The sequence below is a fragment of the Phocoena phocoena genome, chromosome 1, assembly GCF_963924675.1.
Source record: "Phocoena phocoena chromosome 1, mPhoPho1.1, whole genome shotgun sequence".
In the NCBI taxonomy this organism is placed as follows: Eukaryota; Metazoa; Chordata; class Mammalia; order Artiodactyla; family Phocoenidae; genus Phocoena; species Phocoena phocoena.
In genome coordinates, this window is record NC_089219.1 from 132,515,614 (window position 1) to 132,538,097 (window position 22,484).

The 22,484-nt window shown below is 38.8% G+C and overlaps 1 protein-coding gene and 1 pseudogene across 1 annotated transcript in view; both read right to left on the bottom strand.

The window, feature by feature from the left end:
- Positions 1 to 22,484, bottom strand: part of COP1 (COP1 E3 ubiquitin ligase) — a 276,923-nt gene that overhangs the window by 247,779 nt on the left and 6,660 nt on the right. The window lies entirely within an intron of this gene.
- LOC136132195 (small ribosomal subunit protein uS5 pseudogene) lies at positions 18,290 to 19,173 on the bottom strand (annotated as a pseudogene).

The window sequence follows — 22,484 nt, forward strand, 5'->3', positions numbered from 1 at the left end:
CCAAGGACAGAGAGGTGAATAAAACAAACAAAAGTCCCTCATGGTTCTACAATCTAGTGGAAAACACATTTAATAAATGAGATAAATAAGAATGACCTTATTCAGTAAGGCTAGATAGTGATAAATGATAAGGAAAAAATTAAGTAGGGAAGGGGGATAGGAAGTGTTGGGTTGGGTTACATAGAGTAGTCAGAGAAGCTTCAATGAGAAGTTGACATTTGAGTAACTATTTCTAGATAGCAGGAAAAGGATCCACACAAAAATCTGGGGCAACCACAACCTAGCAGTAAGAGTAAGTGCAAATATCCTGAGGTGCCATGTTCAAAGACTAGCAAGATGGTCAGTTTAGAGTAGAATAAGCAAGTGGGAAAATAGTAGAATAGGAAGCCAGAGAGGTAACAAGGGGTCATATCAAAGAACTTCCTTAAATCAAGTTAAGGACTTTGGCTTTTACAGTGAATAAAACAGGAATTCACTGAAGGATTTGGAACACAGGAGTGATAATGAACTTGATCACTCTACCCCATATGTTGAAAAAAGACTTAAGGAAAGCAATTGTAGAAACAGAAGCTATTATAAGAATTTGGGTGCTGGATTAAACTAAGTGGGTAGCATGGCAATAGGGTTAGTCATAATCTAAATATAATTTGAAGGTAGAGCTTTGGTTTCCTATGGATTAGATGTTGGGTATGTGGGAAAAATGAAACAAAAATTTTGGCCTGAAAACAAAAAGAATTGACAATAGGTTTATTTCACATAGAGCTCTATCACCCATTAGTTTATTTAAAAAAAAACAAAGAGCAGGACATGATATAACTTGTCACATAATATGTTCCACTAATAGTAAAAATTGCATGCAGTACCTAAAAATTACTATCAGATCAGTTTCAATAAGCAGTTTTTAAGGAATGGCTTCTGAATACCATGTGAATTAAAGAGAAGAAAGTCTCCATTCTTTTCACCAAAAGCTAGCTTTTCAACCACATTAAAGGCCAAGACTGCCAATAAAAATGGAATTCAACTGAAATTAATCCTAGCTATGCTACCTACAGCTTTCTGACTTTGGCAAGTAGTTTAATCTCTCTAACCCTGTTTCCTCTTTGGTATAACTGGGATGATATTTACATCATAGAATCACTGTACTGATAAAATATCTATTAAGTACTTAGTACAATTCCTGGTATACAACATTAAATAAATGGCAGAATACACAAAAAGAAAAAAATGGAAAAATCTGTAGCAATGATACAAATGTAGGAAGAGTAAAATCCACCCAAGCTAAAAAACTGAAAGAATTTTCCTATTAGAAAAAGGCACAATAAATCTTCATGACATTGGGCTTGGCAATGGTTTCTTAGATATGACCCCAAACGCATGAGCAACAGAAGAAAAAATAGATAAACTGGACTTATTCAAAATTTAAAACTTTTGTGCATCAAAGGACGTTGTCAAAAAACTCAAAAGACAACCCACATAATTGGAGAGAAAATTTGCATATCACATATCCAAGAGGGGACTTATACCCAGAATATATGAAGAACTCATACAACTCAACAACAGAAAAATAAACAACCCAATTTAAAAACTGGGCAAAAAGCTTGAACAGATGGTCTCTGACTTAGTGATCTGAGTTACAATTTTTTGACTTTATGGTACACATTCAATAGACACTGTACTTCAAAAACAAAAAATTTTTTTTGAAGTAATACCTACAATAGAATAAAGGAAGAAAAGGACTAACTGATCACTCCCCTTCCCAAGAAAGGGTTGAAATATGCAGGAAATATAGAAATACAGAGGAGATCCTAACAAAACACAACTAACTCTTCCCAATTTTGTTTTTTGTTTTTGTTTTTGTTATTTTTCTTGGCCATGCTGTGCGGCAGGTGGGATCTTAGTTCCCCAACCAGGGACTGAACCCGTGATCCCTGCAGTTGGAAGCGTGAGTCCCAACCACTGGACCGCCAGGGAATTCCCAACTCCCAGCTCTTCCCAATTTTGAATAGCAAGAACATACCCAGAGTAGGTTCTGGGAAAAATTGTAAACAAACAGTTTAGAACCCCTTCTACTCTGCCTATCAATAGCATTGAAGGACGATGAGCCAGAAGACCTAAGCATAAGTACAAGCATAGCAAGTATATGAATTGGCAGCCAGGCCAAACATTATACAAACACCTTAAATTTTATACAACCCCCAAAACTTTATACAGACCCCCCAAAATGTTTATGGACACCCCTCAAAACGTTTTATGGACATCTGACAAAGTGGCAGCATCAAAAAGGGGGAAGAAATCACAAATGGATTAAAGCCCCTGCTGTGACCATTCATGTCTCTTGTAGCACCATAACACAAGCGATTCTTGTAAATCAACATATAAGACAGAAAATCCAATAGAAAAAATGGGAAAGAATGTCAATTCCTAATTCACAGCAGGGGAAAACACACTGCCTTTCAAGTACGTGGAAAGATGTTCCAACTCACTAGTAATCAAAACATGCAAATTAAAATAATAAAATAACACTTTATCCCCATTAAGTTATTAAAAAATTAGAATATCAAGTATGTTAGGGAGGATATGGAGAAACAAGAATCTTCATGAAGAGTTACTCTAACTAGCAACTTACATTGCATATTCATATACTTATGACCCAGCAATTCCACTCTTGAGATTATTTGTAAATAGGTACAGATATAAATATATACACATCCTGGAGCATATGTGTAGCATGTGTGTATATATATGTAAATATATACGTATAGCTGTGTTTCCATTTATGTATATATGTATGTCTGTGCATGTGTGCGTACAGCTAAGAGAGAAACATCCACATCTGTCAACAGGGAACACCTATGAGGATACTTGCAACAAACTGGATACTTCTTGTTACAGTAGGGAATTAGAGGCAGCCTTAATGCTCAAAATTACTAGGATGGAGAAATAAAATGTACCTAGATATATACTACAAAACATCATGCAACAGTCAAAAGGAATGAACCAAAGGTATATGGAGCACCATTGCTGGATATTTTGTCAAGTGAAAATTGAAATCAAAATAAGATCTGTGACACAACACAATTTACATAAAATTAAAATACAAAAAAATATATTTCACAGGTATACACACATTCAAAAACATATATAAATTACAATAGAATAGAAAACCAAGAGAAGAGGTCAGGAGAATAAGAAATGAAGTAAGGGGAGGAATACAATACCTTATTCAACAGAATCTAAAAATGACATCAATAATAAGCTGTACCATCATATGCAACTAAAAAAGAAACAACTCTGCTAATTAAACTATGATAATACTTTCTTATCAGTTAGGAATTTTACCCTTTTCTAAAAAGTTCTTTTAGACTTAAACAAGTTTTATCATACACCACTCTTGTGGAAAAAACACACACACACATATACTTATATATAATTAGGTTTTCAGGGACTTCCCTGGTGTCGCAGTGGTTAAGAACCTGCCTGCCAATGCAGGCGACACGGGTTCAATCCCTTGTCTAGGAAGATCCCACATGCCTCAGAGCAACTAAGCCCATGGGCCACAACTACTGAGCCTGCGCTCTAGAGCCCGTGAGCCATAACTACTGAGCCCATGTGCCACAACTACTGAAGCCCACGCACCTAGAGCCCATGCTCTGCAACAAGAGAAGCCACCGCAATGAGAAGCCTGCACCCCACAACGAAGAGTAGCCCCCACTCAATGCAACTAGAGAAAGCCCACGCAGAGCAATGAAGATCCAACGCAACCAACCAAATAAATAAATAAAAATGAAACTTAAAAAATAATAATAATAATTAGGTTTTCCAACTAATTCTCATTCTTCAGGGTCTAGCTTTTCTGAATCACTTTTTGACTAAGTCACTGATATGCAGATTTTTCCACATAATATTGTCTATTACTTTGGTAAAGTATCCTTCACTGAGAGAATACATAATAGAACTAATTAAAAGCTACTGTTCTTGGGATTGTAAGCCAAGTTTACATTCAGTCAGCTCACCAACATTTGACTCCAGCTTTAGGAATGTTGCTAAACACTTCTAATTCACCAAATTCCAAAATCTCCTCCACCTCTCTCTCCCACATTCAAACATTTAGTTCACAGGGAATAAAACAGTAATTCACAATTGTCTGAGAGACTTTCCCCCAATCTGCTGAAATATATATTCATATTTTGAGGCAGGCATTTTCTCTGTTGACACATCTGTATGAAATGACAGCTACCTCCAACTGCCACCTAGCCAAGAAGAATTTTTCTTAATTCCATCATCTATAACATATAACCCAATTTTCAAATATGTCAAAGTAAATGAAGCAAAAATTAGAATCAAAGAAATATGACAAAGTAAAACAAAGCAAAAGAGGAGCCTTGGGTGGTGAATGAACAATGTGAACATGATTAGCTCATGATTAGCACTTCAGGTCAAAATTTAACTGACGCGAACTTACCCTCTTACTATACACACTTAGAAAATGGGGGAGAGGGATAAGATAAATGAAGCAACTGCTTTTAGACACTGGACACTAAGCAACACAGTACTGAGATCTCTGAGGGAAGGGGAACAAATGAAGTGAACACTATCACAGATTCAGCTTTTTGCCTTCACAGAAAGTTTCACAGGCCCAAGGAGGGAGCACACAAGCAGAGCACCACAATCTTGCTGAGTTCAGGAAGGATAAAGAGGAAAGAATTTACAGGGCAGAACACCAGAGACGGACGAGCTACAAGAAGAAAATCCTAAAAAATCTACATAGTGTTCTCATCAAGTTCATTGTTGAATACTAGTCACACATGCCCAAGGTAAAACTCCACAAGATCACAACATCAGAGACAAAGGATCATTTCCATGGGTTCATTAATACATGAAATACAAGTTAAGAAAAGAAGCAGTGAATCAGAAGATGTATCCAAATTAAAACACAAAGGGAAGAAAAGAAAACAGAGCATCTATGGGCTGTGGGTCAATATCAAATGAATCAAAATACACGAAGAGACAGTGGCTGACATTTTTTTAAGTAACAACAAAAAAAGACATTTTACCACATATCCAAGAAGTTCAGAAAACCCCAAGCAGAACTGTTTTTCTTTTTAACATCTTTATTGGAGTATAATTTCTTTACAATGGTGTGTTAATTTCTGCTTTATAACAAAGTGAATCAGTTATACATATACATATGCTCCCATATCTCTTCCCTCTTGCGTCTCCCTCACTCCCACCCTCCCTATCCCACCCCTCCAGATGGTCACAAACCACCAAGCTGATCTCCCTGTGCTATGCGGCTGCTTCCCACTAGCTATCTATTTTACGTTTGGTAGTGTATATATGTCCATGCCACTCTCTCACTTTGTCACAGCTTACCCTTCCCCTTCCCAATATCCTCAAGTCCATTCTCTAGTAGGTCTGTGTCTTTATTCCCATCTTACCCCTAGGTTCTTCATGACTTTTCTTTTCTTTCTCAGATTCCATATATATGTGTTAGCATACAGTATTTGTTTTTCTCTTTCTGACTTACATCACTCTGTATGACAGACTCTAGGTCCATCCACCTCATTACAAATAACTCAATTTTGTTTCTTTTTATGGCTGAGTAATATTTCATTGTATATATGTGCCACATCTTCTTTATCCATTCATCTGTTGATGGACACTTAGGCTGCTTCCATGTCCTGGCTATTGTAAACAGAGCTGCAATGAACATATTGGTACATGACTCTTTTTGAATTATGGTTTGCTCAGGGTATATGTCCAGTAGTGGGATTGCTGGGTTGTATGGTAGTTCTATTTGTAGTTTTTTAAGGAACCTCCATACTGTTCTCCATAGTGGCTGTATCAATTTACATTCCCACCAACAGTGCAAGAGTGTTCCCTTTTCTCCACATCCTCTCCAGCATTCATTGTTTCTAGATTTTTTGATGATGGCCATTCTGACCGGTGTGATATGATATCTCATTGTAGTTTTGATTTGCATTTCTCTAATGATTAATGATGTTGAGCATTCTTTCATGTGTTTGTTGGCAGTCTGTATATCTTCTTTGGAGAAGTGTCTATTTGGGTCTTCTGCCCATTTTTGGATTGGGTTGTTTGTTTTTTGGTTATTGAGCTGCATGAGCTGCTTGTAAATTTTGGAGATTAATCCTCTGTCAGTTGCTTCATTTGCAAATATTTTCTCCCATTCTGAGGATTGTCTTTTGGTCTTGTTTATGGTTTCCTTTGCTGTCCAAGCAGAATTTTAAAAAACAAACACCCTGACACATACAATGCATTTAAACTGATAAAGGCAAAAATGAAGAGAAAATCTTGAAGGCAGTCATAGAAAAAAGACACATCACATATAAAGGAACAAAGATAAGAATACAGCAGACCTCTCATCAGAAACTGTACTAGCCAAGAGAGTTCAGAGGGCTTCCAGATTGGTTAACACCTGTAGATTCGGGGAGAGCGGCATATTTGGAGATAGCGTGGATGCTCTGCACCCTTTCCCAATACCTTGTCCTATGCATCTCTTCCATGTGGCTGTTCCTGAGTTACACCCTTTCATATTAAACCAGTAATAGTCATTATCCAACTTTTAGAGGTGATGGATCATCTGCAAAGAGGGGAATTGGTTGCTGCAATACTCCATAAAGGAAGTATCTATTTCAACTCTTTTGCCCATTTAAAAAAACTGGGTTGGGGAGAGTGGCCAGGATGGTAGAATAGAAAGACCTTGAGCTCACCTCCTCTCACGAGCACACCAAAATCACAATATGCAGATCAACCATCTTTGAAAAAGACTGAAACGTACCAGAAAAAATTTCTACAATTAAAGACATAAAGAAGGAACCCCAAAAAGACCAGTAGGAGAGGCAGATTCGTGATATAATCAAATCCCATAACTCCCGGGTGGGTGACCCACAAACTGGAGAATAATTGTATTACAGAGGTTCTCCCACAGGAGGGAAAGTTCTGAGCCCCAAGTCGGGTCCTGCAGCTCAGGGGTCCAGCGCCAGGAAGAAGAGCCCCCAGAGCATTTGGCTTTGAAGGCCAGTGAGGCTTGATTACAGGAGCTCCACAGGATTGGGGGAAATAGAGACTTCACTATTAAAGGGCACAAACAAAACCTCACACCCACTGGGACCAAGGGCAAGGGAGCTCTCTCCCGGAGGCTGACATTTTGGCACCAAGACCTGGTCCCACCTAACACCTATAGGCTCCAAGGCTGGGATGCCTCAGGCCAAACAACAAACTGGGTGGGCACACAGCCCCACCCATCAGCAGAAAAGCTACCTAAAGGTTTCCTAAGCACACAGCTCCCTCCAGACATGCCCCTAGACACAGCCTTGCCCACCAGAGGGCCCCAGTTCTACCCACCAGGAGGCAGGCATCGGCCCCTCCCACCAGGAAGTGTCACAAGCCTCTAGACCAGCCTCACTCACCAGAAGGCAGACACCAGAAGCAAGAAAATGACAGTCCCACAGCCTGCAGACCTAGTCTGCAAAGGCAGGCCAGATTCTACCCTGGGACCGTCTGGCACCTGGCCCTTGGGTGATGAGAGGGGAGTGCACTGCTGGGATGAGTAAGACGTCTCCTACGGAGGGTCACTTCTCCAAGGTTGAGACTATTGTTAAAATGACCTTACTACTCAAGACAATCTACAGATTCAATGCAACCCCTATCAAATTACCAATGGCATTTTTCACAAAAAAAATTTAAATTTGTATGGAAACACAAAAGACCCCAAATAGCCAAAACAATCTTGAAAAAAAAGAACAGAGTTGGAGGAATCATGCTCCCTGGCTTCAGACTATGTTACCAAGCTACTGTAATCAAAACAGTATGGTACTGGCACTAAAACAGATATATAGATCAATGGAATAGGATAGAAAGCTCAGAAATCAACCCATGCACTTTTGATCATTTAATCCACAACAACAGAGGCAAGAGTATACAATGGAGAAAAGACAGTCTCTTCAATAACTGTACTAGCCGCAGCTGGAAAATCAGCCCAATTCGTACTTCACCCCTGATCCCTTCAGCAGTAGAAGGCCCCACCCCAGTTTCAGCCCTACTCCACTCAAGCATAATAGTTGTAGCAGGAATTTTCCTACTTATCCGTTTCTACCCCCTAACAGAAAATAACTAACTCATTCAAACAATAACTCTTTCTCTAGGCGCCCTCACCACCTTATTCATAGCCATTTGTGCTCTCACCCAAAACAATATCAAAAAAATTATTGCTTTTTCCACCTCCAGCCAACTAGGCTTAATAATAGTGACAATTGGTCTCAACCAACCTTACTTAGCATTCTTACGTATTTGCACACACGCTTTCTTCAGAGCTATATTATTCTTATGTTCCGGCTCTGTCATCCATAACCTAAATAACGAACAAGACATTTGAAAAATAGGAGAACTATACAAAACCCTTCCCTTCACTACAACCGCCCTTATCATTGGCTGTCTCCCACTAACAGGAATACCATTCTTCACCAGATTCTACTCTAAAGACACCATCATTGAAGCCGCCACTTCATCTTATACCAACGCCTGAGCCCTATTATTAACTCAAACCGCTACCTCCCTCACAGCTATCTATAGCACTTGCATCATTTTCTTCACACTACTAGGACAACCTCGCTTCCCTGCCTCCATGAACATTAATGAAAACAATCCCCTATTAATTAACCCTATCAAACGCCTATTAATCAGAAGCATCTTTGCTGGCTTCATTCTATCCAACAACATTCCTCCAATAACCACTCCCTTAATAACCACACCCTTACATCTAAAACTAACCGCCCTCGTAATAACGTAATAACGACTTTAGGCTTTATCCTCACATTCGAAATCAACCTCAACACACAAAACTTAAAATATATACACTCCTCAAACTCCACTAAATTCTCCACTCTATTAGGATATTTCCCCACAATCATACATCGCCTACCCCCTCACCTGAACCTACCAATAGGCCAAAAACTAGCAACCTCCCTACTAGACCTAACCTGACTAGAAATCATCCTACCCAAAACCACAGCCTTTATTCAACTAAAGGCTTCCATGTTAACCTCAAACCAACAAGGCCTTATCAAACTCTACTTTTTATCTTTCCTATCGCTATTACGCTTGGTATACTCTTATTTAATTACCCCAAGTAATCTCCATAATAACCACAACACCAATAAATAATGACCAGCCTGTAACAATCACCAACCAAGTACCATAACTGTATAAAGCAGCAATTCCCATAGCTTCCTCACTAAAAAACCCAGAATCTCCTGTATCGTAAATAACCCAATCCCCCAACCCATTAAACTCAAACACAATCTCCACTTTCTCACTCTAAAATGTATAATATTACCAAAAACTCTACCACTAATCCTAAAAGAAATGCCCCTAACACAACTTTGTTAGAAACCCAAACCGCAGGGTACTGCTCAGTAGCCATAGCTGTCGTGTAACCAAACAGAACCAATATTCCCTGCAGATAAACCAAAAATACTATTAAACCTAAAAATGAACCACCAAAGTTTAAAACAATCCCAAACCTAACACCACCACCCACAATCAAAGCTAAACCCCCATAAATAGGCGAAGGCTTTGAAGAAACCCCCACAAAACTAATTACAATAATGCTTATAATAAAAACAATGCCATCATTATTCTCACATGGACTTCAACATGACGAATGACATGAAAAATCATCGCTGTCATTCAACTACAAGAACGCTAATGACCAACATTCGAAAAACACACCCACTAATAAAATTTCTCAATAACACATTTATCGACCTTCCTACTCCATCAAACATCTCTTCATGATGGAACTTTGGCTCCCTACTTGGCCTCTGCCTAATCATACAAATCCTAACAGGCCTATTCCTAGCAACACACTACACACCAGACACGACAACTGCCTTCTCACCTGTCACACATATTTGCCGAGATGTTAATTACGGCTGAATTATTCGATATCTACATGCAAACAGAGCTTCCATATTCTTCATTTGCCTTTACGCCCACGTAGGACGTGGCCTATACTATGGCTCCCACGCCTTCCAAGAAACATGAAACATTGGAGTAATCCTACTATTCACAGTTATAGCTACTGCATTCGTAGGCTATGTCCTACCCTGAGGACAAATATCATTTTGAGGCGCAACCGTCATTACCAACCTTCTATCAGCAATCCCCCACATCGGTACCACTCTAGCTGAGTGAATCTGAGGTGGCTTTTCCCTAGACAAAGCAACACTAACACGCTTCTTTGCCTTCCACTTCATTCTCCCTTTCATCATCCTAGCACTAGCAGCCGTCCACCTACTATTCCTCCATGAAACAGGATCTAACAACCCCACAGGAATTCCATCCAACACAGACAAAATCCCATTTCACCCCTACTACACAATCAAAGACATCCTGGGTGCCTTACTACTAATCTTAACCCTACTTACATTAACTTTATTCACAACTGACCTACTAGGAGACCCCGACAACTACACCCCAGCAAAGCCACTCAACACCCCACCACACATTAGACCAGAATGGTACTTCCTATTTGCATACGCAATCCTACGATCAATTCCCAACAAACTAGGAGGAGTTTTAGCCCTACTACTCTCAATCCTTATCCTAATATTCATCCCAATACTCCACACAACCAAACAACGAAGCATAATATTCCGACCCTTCAGCCAACTTTTATTCTGAGTACTAGTCGCAGATCTCCTGACCCTAACATGAATTGGAGGCCAACCCATAGAACACCCATACATAATTGTAGGCCAATTAGTATCCATCTTATATTTTCTCCTAATCCTAGTAACTAGCCTTATTGAGAATAAACTCCTAAAATGAAGTCTTTGTAGTGTAGCAAAATACCCCGGCTTTGTAAAACGGAAAAGGAGAAAACCACACCTCCCTAAAACTCAAGGAAGAAGCATTAACACCTCAACGCCAGCACCCAAAGCTGAAATTCTACATAAACTATTCCCTGAAAAAGGCTTATTGTAGAATAACCACAAGGCTACAGTGCTATGTCAGTAATGAAAATAATTTATTTTATAATACTTTTGTCATATAAATCATACTCACATGTACTCCCACATGTCAATAATAGCGTCTTCCTGTAAATGTATATATGTACATGCTATGTATAACTGTGCATTCAATTATTTTCCCCACGAGCAGTTGAAGCTCGTATTGAATTGCATTAATTTTACATGTTACGTATAAATTATTGGTCGTACATAGGACATGTCCTTAAATCAGTTTAAGTCAACTAACATTATGGCCCCTCCATTAGATCACGAGCTTAATCAGCATGCCGCGTGAAACCAGCAACTTGCTCGGCAGGGATCCCTCTTCTCGCACGGGGCCCATAAACCGTGGGGGTAGCTAACGGTGATCTTTATAAGACATCTGGTTCTTACTTCAGGACCATTTTAACTTAAAATCGCCCGCTTGTTCCCCTTAAATAAGACATCTCGATGGGTTAATAACTAATCAGCCCATGCTCACACATAACTGAGATTTCATACATTTGGTATTTTTTATTTTTGGGGGGGATTTTGCACAGACTCAGCTATGACCTTAAAAGGTCTCGTCACAGTCAAGCAAACTGTAGCTGGACTTGTATGTATTTGTTATTTGACTAGCACAACCAACATGTGCAATTAAATTAATGGTTACAGGACACAGTACTCCACTATTCCCCCCGGGCTCAAAAAACTGTATCTCGTAGTGGATCAAACCGCCCTTATCCCATACAACACTAACCATCTGCTTAGATATTCACCACACCCCTAGACAGGTTCCTCTCTAGATCTACAAACCATTTTATTTATAAATCAATACTAAATCTGACACAAGCCCCATAATGAAATTATCTGAACATCTTTCACATCCCATAGGATAATGTAGCTTATTTTTCATAAAGCAAGACACTGAAAATGCCTAGATGGGCTCACCAGCCCCATCAACATAAAGGTTTGGTCCCAGCCTTTCTATTAATTCTTAACAGACTTACACATGCAAGCATCCACATCCCAGTGAGAATGCCCTTCAAATCACAAAGATCAAAAGGAGCGGGTATCAAGCACGCTACACTAGCAGCTCACAACACCTTGCTTAGCCACACCCTCACGGGACACAGCAGTGATAAAAATTAAGCCACGAACGAAAGTTTGACTACGTCAGGATAACTAGGGTTGGTAAACTTCGTGCCAGCCACCGCAGTCATACAACTGACCCAAATTAATAGAGACCCGGTGTAAAGAGTGTTAAGGAATCACACAGAATAAAGTCAAATCTTAATTAAGCTGTAAAAAGCCATAATTAAAACTAAACTAAACTACGAAAGTGACTTTAATACAATCTGACTACACGACAGCTAAGACCCCAACTGGGATTAGATACCCCACTATGCTTAGTCGTAAACATAAATAGTCACAGAACAAGACTATTCGCCAGAGTACTACTAGCAACGGCATAAAACTCAAAGGACTTGGCAGTGCTTCATATCCCTCTAGAGGAGCCTGTTCTGTAACCGATAAACCCCGATCAACCTCACCAACCCTTGCTACTTCAGTCTATATACCGCCATCTTCAGCAAACCCTAAAAGGAAACGAAAGTAAGTATAACTACCCTACATAAAAACGTTAGGTCAAGGTGTAACCTATGGGATGGGAAGAAATGGGCTACATTTTCTATACTAAGAACACCCCTCATACTCACACGAAAGTTTTTATGAAATCTAAAAACCAAAGGAGGATTTAGTAGTAAATTAAGAGCAGAGTGCTTAATTGAATAAGGCCATGAAGCTCAGACACACCGCCTGTCACCCTCCTCAAGTACCACAGCAAAGCCCCAGCTTACTAACCCATGCTAAGCAACTATACGAGAGGAAACAAGTCGTAACAAGGTAAGCATACTGGAAAGTGTGCTTGGATAAAACAAGATGTAGCTTAAACAAAGCATCTAGTTTACACCTAGAAGATTCCACAACCCGTGTATATCTTGAACTAAATCTAGCCCACACCCCCCCACCGCTACTACCGTAAACCAATCAAATAAAACATTCATTATACATCTAAAGTATAGGAGATAGAAATTCAACCACCAATGGTGCTATAGAGAAAGTACCATAAAGGAAAGATGAAAGAAACACTAAAAGTAAAAAAAAGCAAAGCTTACCCCTTGTACCTTTTGCATAATGACTTAACTAGTAACAACTTAGCAAAGAGACCTTAAGCTAAACTACCCAAAACCAGATGAGCTACTTACGAGCAGTAACTAGAACGAACTCATTTATATGGCAAAATAGTGAGAAGACTTATAAGTAGAGGTGAAAAGCCTAACGAGCCTGGTGATAGCTGGTCGTCCAAGAAAAGAATTTCAGTTCAATGCTAAATAATACTAAAAACCACATCAAGTCTCAATGTATATTTAATTGTTAGTCTAAAAAGGTACAGCTTTTTAGAAATGGATACAACCTTAACTAGAGAGTAAAATAAACATAAACCATAGTTGGCCTAAAAGCAGCCACCAATTGAAAAAGCGTTCAAGCTCAACAATAAAACAATGTTTTAATTCCAACAATAAGTAAATCAACTCCTAGCCTGACTATTGGACTAATCTATATAACTATAGAAGCAATGCTGTTAACATGAGTAACAAGAAATTCTTCTCCTCGCACAAGCTTACAGCAGTAACTGATAGTACACTGATAATTAACAGCTAATAAATATAACCCAACACTAAATTATTTATTAAAAACACTGTTAACCCAACACAGGCTTGCATTAAGGAAAGATTAAAAAAAGTAAAAGGAACTCGGCAAACACAAACCCCGCCTGTTTACCAAAAACATCACCTCTAGCATAACCAGTATTAGAGGCACTGCCTGCCCAGTGACAATCGTTAAACGGCTGTAGTGCGGTGCTGGGAAACCTGTACAAGTGAAAGAATGAAATTAGAACATTCTCTAACACCATACACAAAAATAAACTCAAAATGGATTAAAGACCTAAATACAAGACCAAATACTACAAAATTCTTAGAGGAAAACACAGGCAGAACACTCTTTGACATAAATCGTAGCAATATTTTTTTGGATCCCTCTCCGAGAGAAATGGAAATAAAAACAAAAAAATGGGACCTAGTCAAACTTATATGCTTTCGCACAGCGAAGAAACCCATAAACAAAGCAAAAGGACAACCTACAGACTGGGAGAAAATATTTGCAAACGATGCTACCAATAAGGGATTAATTTCCAAAATATACAGAAAGCTCATGCAACTCAATATCAAAAAAAAAAAAAAGACCCAATCAAAAAATGGGCAGAAGTCCTAAACAGACATTTCTCCAAAGAAGACATACAGATGGCCAACAGGCACATGTAAAGACGCTCAATACCACTAATTACTAGAAAGGCAAGTCACAACTACAATGAGGTATCACACCAGTCAGAACAGCCATCATTAACCAGTCTACAAATAATAAATGCTAGAGAGGGTGTGGAGAAAAAGGAACCCTTCTACACTGTTGGGCATGTAAATTGGTGCATCCACTATGGTAAACAGTCTGGAAATTCCTTAAAAACTAAAAATAGAGTTACCATATGATTTTGCAATTCCACTTGTGGGCATATATCCAGAGAAAACTCTAATTTGAAAAGAAACATGCACCCCAATGTTCATAGCAGCACTATTTACAATAGCCAAGACATGGAAACAACCCAAATGTCCATCAACAGATGAATGGATAAAGAAGATGTGGTATATATATGCAATGGAATATTACTCAGCCATAAAAAATGAAATAATGCCATTTGCAGCAACATGGATGGACCCAGAGACTATCATATTAAGTGAAGTCAGACAAAGACAAATATTATATGATATTACTAACACATGGAATCTAAAAAAATGATACAAATAAACTTATTTACAAAGCAGAAACAGACTCAGACACAGAAACAAACTTATGATTACCAAAGGGGATAGTGGGGCGGGGAGGGGGCAGGATAAATTAGGAGTTTGAAACAAGCAGGTACAAACTACTATACATAAAATAGGTAAACAACAAGGACCTACTGTATAGCACAGGGAACTGTATTCCATATCTTGCAATAACCTATAATGGAAAAGAATCTGAACGAGGATATATATATATGTACAACTGAATCACTTTGCTGTATACCTGATACTTAAAAACACTGTATATATATCGCCAAAGACAATGGAGTGACATCTTCAAAATACTGCATGAAAAAAACTTTAAACTTGGAATTTTATACCCAGCAAAAAAAAATGTTTGAATATGAAGACAAAACAAGTAATTTTTCAAATACAAATAACTTAGAGAATTCATCGTACACAGACCTTCACTGCATGATATATTGATGTAAGTTCTACAGGAAGAAGAAATACAAAGTGGGACAGCAAATATACACAAAGAAATAAATAAAGAGCTCTAAAAATGGTAACAATGAATATAAGCATGAAACATATTTTATGTTTAATCACTCTAAAACATAAGCAGCACAAAGAGTTCACAGTTGAATATGGAGCATAATACTATCCCTAGAAACAACGAAAGCACAACAGGAAGACAAGATAAATGGAAATTAAAATCTAATATTTTAAGATGTACTAAAAAAAATAAAGAAAATGACAAAAGCATTGAAAGATAAAGAATATTCTCAATTAGATAACCTCAGAAACCAAGTATTAGGAAGAAAAGCTTATTTGAAAAGAGGTGAGAGAACTCAGAAAAACTTAGAAATAAAGAAAAAGAAAGACATAAGAGCAAATAAGCATAATGGATACTGATTTAAGAGAAAATTAGATGGCCATTTTAGGCATCTGATTTTGCAACCTTACCACAGAACTTTAGATAGACCACAAAGTGAAACTAGTACTATTCAAACCATTATTAGTAGTGATTATTTGAACTTTTCATCTTGTCACTGTTTTATTAAAATAATGATCTTCAGTTCAATCTTGTGAAGAAGACATTTTCATACCAACTGCCAAAACTGAAGGTAGATATTATAGTGCACAACCTTAAGCTCGCCAAAAGGTTATGTGTGTCATTTAACTGCATTTAAAAACCAACAATGCAGAACAGATATAGATACAGAAAATTATTTAATTCTACTATTTTCTATTTATAAGGCACATCATCTCAGTTAAGCAAGGGTCTTATGGCAATCAGTTTGACTCTCAAGTTAAACTTTTAATCAGTGCCTTATTTATACTCTGCCTAACTTTTTAATGTATTACCTGCTTCAAAAGCAGTATCCAAACTTATCAAATGGTATAGTAATAATAAATGGTACAATAATAAGGACATTGCTCAATCCATATATATTTTGGTACTGACACTAACTCCATTACAGTTCCACAAAATGTGTCAACTGTCTCACGGTAGTACTGGTTCTAAGTAACCAAGCATTCAATCTTTCAAAGGTTAAGTACTAAAAAACATAACATCAAGATAATCAGAGCCAGGTACAATTTAGAGTTATTTAGGAAAATAGGGAGTGGTTACATCTTACCTAACAGGACCAAAGAACCACTTTCATATTTTGGTACCAAATGTGAAATCCTGGCAAACACCACCTGATTCCTTTCCGTGATTTTATAATTTACAATGTCTTTATACATGTATTATTATATAATCTAAACCTCACAATCCTATAATGGAATATCACTACATCTCAATTTATAAATGAAAAAACATGCTCTAAGTCAAACATATATTTGCCGGAAGTTACATCTCAGGGCTTTTAATGCCAAGTCCAGTGCCCTTTGCCTCATGCTATGATCTCAGAAGATAAAGGAAACAAATACTTACATGCATCACTGTGACCATGAAATTTCAAATCACTATCAACATATAGAAAACCTTGGAAACAACTATTTTGAATATGCTGAAATTTATATACATCCTTTCAAGAGTGAAAGACACGCAGCAAAAGTCAGTAGCCACAGAAATGTTTCTTCTTTCCTCTCAAAATGTCCAAAACTTGACATTTCTCTAGCTGCCTCCTTCCCCTTAAACCAGCTGTTTTGTGACCATCCCCAAGCCATCCTCCATTCTCAACTGGCCCCAGGTGGATTCAGAACTGAAAGACAAGGAAATAAATGAAAAGGAAAATAATAAACCTCAAATCATTTTTTAACACCTACACTGGTAACACTAAATCCCCAGCACCAATCTTCACAGGCAGCAGTTAAGTTCCAGCCTCTGTCCATTCATCTCACTCCTTCCTGTTTCATTTGATATGATAAAAAGCCCTAAAAATCTTAGAAGTCTCTTTTAATAAAAATTAAGTTTATTTGGTATTTTGCAATGAGATTTTTTTCCTATCTCCACTAAGACCTGTATTTAACTTTGGTTTATGTCACAGGATTCTATGAATAAGGATAGGAAAGGTAAGGAAGAAAAGGAATAGAAGGCAAACTTCTTAGACTCTAATTTAACAATGAAATCTTTAAAAAAAAAAAAGAGGGGGAGTGTATTCAAAATAGCTGTGTGCTAGCTTCAGGGGCAGAGTTTTCTTTAAAAAAAAACAAAAAACGAGACCACATAGTATAGGAAAAAAAGGACACCATGATCAATACAAATGATAGGCATGAAAAGATAAGCAGGGGAAGGGCTTCCCTGGTGGTGCAGTGGTTGAGAGTCCGCCTGCCGATGCAGGGGACATGGGTTCGTGCCCCGGTCCGGGAGGATCCCACATGCCGCGGAGCAGCTAGGCCCGTGAGCCACGGCCGCTGAGCCTGCACGTCCGGAGCCTGTGCTCCACAACGGGAGAGGCCACAACAGTGAGAGGCCCGCGTACCGCAAAAAAAAAAAAAAAAAAAAGATAAGGGAAGCAATCTCTGGTGTTCCGTCCCCTCCAACCCCCCTCAAAAAAAGTAGCCTGGATCAGGAAACCAAATATGGCCAAAGAGTGTCACTACTGATTCCTCCCAGTGTGAAATGACTCCAATACACTCTCAATCTCTTCCTGGATCTTATTCTACTCACACACTCCCAACGTTTCTCTACTCAAACAGAGCATCAGTTCTAATGACTAAAGGCTTAGAGTTGGCGAATAATTTTAATTAGGCTTGTGTAGCTATAATATAAGTGGAAAAATAAGAATTATCTCATAGCAAACACCATGACCAGGGCTCACAGGACCTGGTCTTAGATTCAAGGTGGATCTAGGGACTTCAGTGCACTTATATGGAATACACATCTTCACTAGTGCTCCACTTTTTTTTTTAAACTGGCTTCATTCACTTTATTTTTCTCATAGAAAACGATGTGGTGGCTACAGCTGGAGCCTGGGTCCTCTGCCCGAAAACTCTGGTGTGAGTCTTTACAAGATGGTCAGTGAATTCCTGATACAAAGACTTGGTGAACACCATCTTTCCAGAAATCAGGAGTGAGATAACTGTAGGTCTTGGAAATGGCATCAAAAGTGGCCTTGGTGAAGTTGCCCAGGGCGGCGGTGCAGCCCCGGCAGAGGCATAGTAGTCATCAATTCTAACCATCATCTTCTTGGGCACAGGGGCTGAGACGATGCCAGTGGCCCTGGGGGCAGGGATGAGGCACACCAGCGCTGAGCCACAGCGGCCAGTCACCTTGCAAGGGATGGTATGGGGCTTGCCGATCTTGTTCCCCCAGTAGCCTCGCCGCACGGGGATGATGGAGAGCTTGGCCAGAATGATGGCCCCACTGATAGCAATGGCTACCTCCTTAGAGCACTCTACACCCAAACCAGCATGTCCGTTGTAATCCCCAATGGCAACAAATGCCTTGAACCAGATCTGCTGGCCAGCACAGGTCTGCTTTTGCACAGGCATAATCTTCAAAACCTCGTCCTTGAGGGATGCCCCCAAGAAAAAGTCAATGATCTCGGATTCCTTGATGGGCAGAGAGAAGAGACAGATCTCCTCCAGGGACCTGATCTTCATGTCCTTGACCAGACAGCTCAGCTTGGTGACAGGGAGCCACTCCTTATCCTCAGCCTTGCCTCTGCAAGCTCCTTGGCCTCGGCCCCGACCACGACCCTGGGCCCGGAGGCCGCTGCTGAAGCCTCTGCAGAAGCCACTGCAGCCTCCTATTCCAGGGCCCCTGGGGCCTCCAGGCCCTCCGCAGCACCAGCATCATCCACCATTTGGTGTTTTTACGAAGAAGGTAGTGCTCTACTCTTTATGTGACTAATGCTTCTTTTTCTGCTTCTCAAGGATATCAGCTTGCAATATACAACTGACCCTTGAATGACACAGGTTTGAACTGCGTGGGTCGGCTTACACACAGATTTTTTTCAATACTGAGTACTACAGTACTGCACAATCTGCAGTTGGTTGAAAGCACAGATGCAGAGGGACTGCGGATATGGAGGGCTGACTGTAAGTTAAAGTGGATTTTCCACTAGGCAGAAGGTGGGCACCCCAACCTCTGCGTTACTCAAGGGTCAACTATATAGCCCTTCCAGCACCAGCACTACAACAAGAACTTTATTTTTTTTTCATATAGGCCAATTCAAGTGTTTTTTTTTATTTCAAATTCCTTAAACAAAATATGATTGACCCAATATATTGTTTCAAGCCAATTCCAACAAGATTTAACTGCTATATTTTAGTCATTAATTCAGAAGAGCACCCAACATAGGCCATGAAAGGCACCGGATACAAAAGACCACATATTGTATAATTCCATTTATATGAAATGTCCAAAAAACACGCAAATCTGTAGAGACAGAAGGCAAATTAGTGGTTGCCAAGGGACAAGAAGGAGAGTGACTGCTTAATGCATATAGGGTTTCCTTTTGGTGTGATGAAAATATTCTGGGAGTAGATAGTGATGATGGCTTCACAACACTGTCAATGTACTGAATTGCACAGTTTAAGTGGTTAAAATGGTGAATTTTATGAGGTATGAATTTTAACTCAATTTTTTTTAAAAAAGGAATAGAGAACTATTGAGGGAGTAACTGGAATGGATCCTACAGAATGGAAGCATACTATTACAAGATTCTTACAGTGTATGTGAAATGACATAACATGATTTTAGAATATAAAAAATTAAAAATGAGTACTATAAACCGTAGAGCAAACACTCCCCCCCAAAAGACACACACATCCCACACAGCTATCACTAATAAGTCAACTGTAGAACAAAACAGAAATCTTCAAAACACCCAATTAATCCAAAAGAAGGCAGGAAAAGAAGGAAAAAAGACAAAAAAGGAATAGAAGAATAGAGGGGACAAACAGAAAACAAAGAGCAAGCAAGACATACACATAAAACCAAGCACATCATAATTATGTTAAAATGCAAAAAGTCTAACCAAGCCACTTAAAAGGCAAATTGTCATAATAAATAAAAAAGAAAGACTCAAACATATGCTATCTACAAGAAACCTACTTTAAAAATTAAAACAGATAAAGAAGTAGTGAAGGACAAAAAAACATGCCATGTAAACACTTAAAGAAAGCTGGAGAGGTTATACTATCAGACTAAATAGATTTCAGAACAATTATTACCAGGAATAAGCAAGGACATTTCAAAATAATAAAGGGATCAATCCACCAACTCTAAATGCATGTGCCCTACTAATAAAGTTTCAAAATACGTGAAACAAAATTGACAGAATTGCAAGGAAACACAGCAAAACCCACAATTACACTTGGAATGGTTAAAGATTTTAACACCCCTTTCAGTAACTGACCGAACAAGTATATAGAAAATCAGTAGGAGTATACAGAGTTTAACACATCAACAAACTTGACATTTATAGAATATACCAGTCTACACACTGCAGAAAACTCATTTTTTTAAATGCATATGGAACATTAACCAAGATAAAGCTTACCGTGAACCATGAAACAAGTCTCAATAAATTTAAAAGGACTGAATTCACACAATTCATATTCTCTGAATGAAATTGAATTATATTAGAACTTAATAACAGAATATCCAGAAAATTCTCATTTAGAAATTAAAACATTTCTAAATAACCCATTCTTCAAATAAGAAATCACAATGGGGACTTCCCTGGTGGCACAGTGGTTAAGAATCCACCTGCCAATGCAGGGGACCCGGGTTAGAACCCTGGTCCGGGAAGCCTCCACATGCCACGGGGCAACTAAGCCTGTGTGCCACAACTACTGAGCCTGCTCTCTAAAGCCCACGAGCCACAACTACTGAGCTCACATGCCACAACTACTGAAGCCCGTGCACCGCAACAAGAGAAGCAACTGCAATGAGAAGCCCACGCACTGCAACGAAAAATAGCCCCCCTTCGCCACAATAAGAGAAAGCTTGCACGCAGCAACGAAGACCCAATGCAGCCATTAGTAAATAAATAAATAAATAACCAAAAATAGTTTTAAAAAAAATCAGTGGAAATGAAAATTAATGCAGGGATTAGAAAGGGAAACTAATAAAATTAAATGTTTTTCTTAGAAAAGGCCAAAATTATCTAAGATTCTGTAGTCAGAAGCCAGAAAATGATGAAACTCTAAGTAGAATAAAAATAAAGCCAAATATCAGGGAAATAGAAAATGGACATTTAGAAAATCAATAATACCAAAACCAGTTATTTGAAAAGATTAATAAAACTGACAATCCTGGGCTTCCCTGGTGGCGCAGTGGTTGGGAGTCCGTCTGCCGATGCAGGGGACACGGGTTCGTGCCCCGGTCCGGGAAAATCCCACATGCCGTGGAGCGGCTGGTTCCGTGAGCCATGGCCGCTGAGCCTGCGCGTCTGGAGCCTGTGCTCCGCAACGGGAGAAGCCACAACAGTGAGAGGCCCGCGTTCCGCCAAAAAAAAAAAAAAAAAACCTGACAATCCTCTGGCTAAACTGTTCAAGGAAAAAAACAGGGAAAACACAAATTACCAATATCAGGAATGAAAGAAGGGACATCCCTCCAAATCCTACAAACATTTAAAACATAAAGAAGTATTAAAGCCTAAGTCAGAAAGAGAAAATCAAATATTGTATATTAACGCATATATGTGCAATCTAGAAAAAAGGTACAGATGAACCAGTTTGGAAGGCAGAAGCAGAGGTGTAGAGAACAAATGTATGGACAAGGGGGGAAAGCGGGGGGTGGGGGGGTGTGATGAATTGGGAGATTGGGATTGACATATATACACTAATATGTATAAACTAGATAACTGATAAGAACCTGCTGTATAAAATAAATAAATAAAATAAAATTCCAATAAACAAAAAAAGTATTATGAACTTATGCCAACAAATTCAATTGCTTGGGTGAAACGGAGAAATCCCTTAGCAAATTACCAAAGCTCACTTAAGAAATAAAGAACCTGAATAGCCCTTTATCAATTAAAGAAACTGAAATAGTAAATAAAAACCTTGCCACAAAAACTATGGCTTCACTGATGAATTCTACCAGACAAGAATGAAACATACCAATCCACAAACTCTTTCAGAAGACAGAGGTGAGCTGAACTGT